Source organism: Neopelma chrysocephalum, unplaced genomic scaffold, assembly GCF_003984885.1.
Source record: "Neopelma chrysocephalum unplaced genomic scaffold, ASM398488v2 Primary Assembly neopelma1_69, whole genome shotgun sequence".
In the NCBI taxonomy this organism is placed as follows: domain Eukaryota; kingdom Metazoa; phylum Chordata; class Aves; order Passeriformes; family Pipridae; genus Neopelma; species Neopelma chrysocephalum.
Window position 1 is genome coordinate 12,373,492 of NW_020897729.1, and position 993 is coordinate 12,374,484.

Here is a 993-nt window from a genome sequence, read left to right on the forward strand (position 1 = left end):
GCAGAGCTGGCCGTGAAATAAAGCTTGTGGGTCTCGAGCTGAAATCAGTAAGGGGCTGGGATAGAGATAGGGGCTAGAATATGGAGTGGATGCTTCGGTCAGGGACTGTTGGTTTTGAGTAGAAATTACTGTGGGATTGGGATTGTATTTTTGGAGCACTCTGGGGAGTCTAGTAATTCTGTTGTGAGCCATTGGAGGGTACTGGAAATACTGGGTAGAGTCAGCTGTTCTATGGGGAAGGCCCAGGTGTTAACAATGAGGGGGAGGAGGGGCCAGGGCTGGGGCTGAGTCCCCTCAGCTGTTGTTCGGGCTCAGGAGCTGGAGCAGGACTTCTTAGACAGTGACTCAGGTGAGTCTGTTTTAATTTCACCTTTCCAGTCCCTTCCCACTGTCCCCAGTCCTTCCTCAGTCCATCCCAGTTTCTCCCAAATGCTCCAAACCCCATCTCAGCACAGCCAGTCCCATCCCTGTTCCTTCCCCAGTGCCTCCACTCCTTCCCAATTGCCCCCACTGCACCCCAGTCCCATCCCACTTCGTCTCCAGTACCCTCAGTCCCATCCCAGTCCATCCCTAGTACCTTCAGTCCCAACCCAGCTCCCTGCGCAGTAACTTCCAGAACCTCCCCAGTGCTCCCAGTCCTTCCAAAGTTGCCTCAAACCCATTGCACTCCCTCCCCAGTGCCTTCAGTGCTCCCGGTCCCACCCCAGTACCCTCAGTCCCATCCCAGTTCCCTCCCCAGCAATCCCACTTGCTCCCAAGTGCCCCCAGTGCAGCCCAGTCCCAACTCAGTGCCCCTGGTACCTCCCCAGTGCCCTCAGTGCCATCCTAGTTCTCTCAGTCCCACCCAAGTGCCTCCACTCCTTCCCCACTGCATCCCAGTGCTCCTATGCCCTCCCAAGTGCATTCCAGTGCCATCATCAGTGCCCCCAGACCCATCCCAGTCCCTCCCCAGTCCCATCCCAGTCCCTCCTAAATGATTCCTAGTCCCCCCCC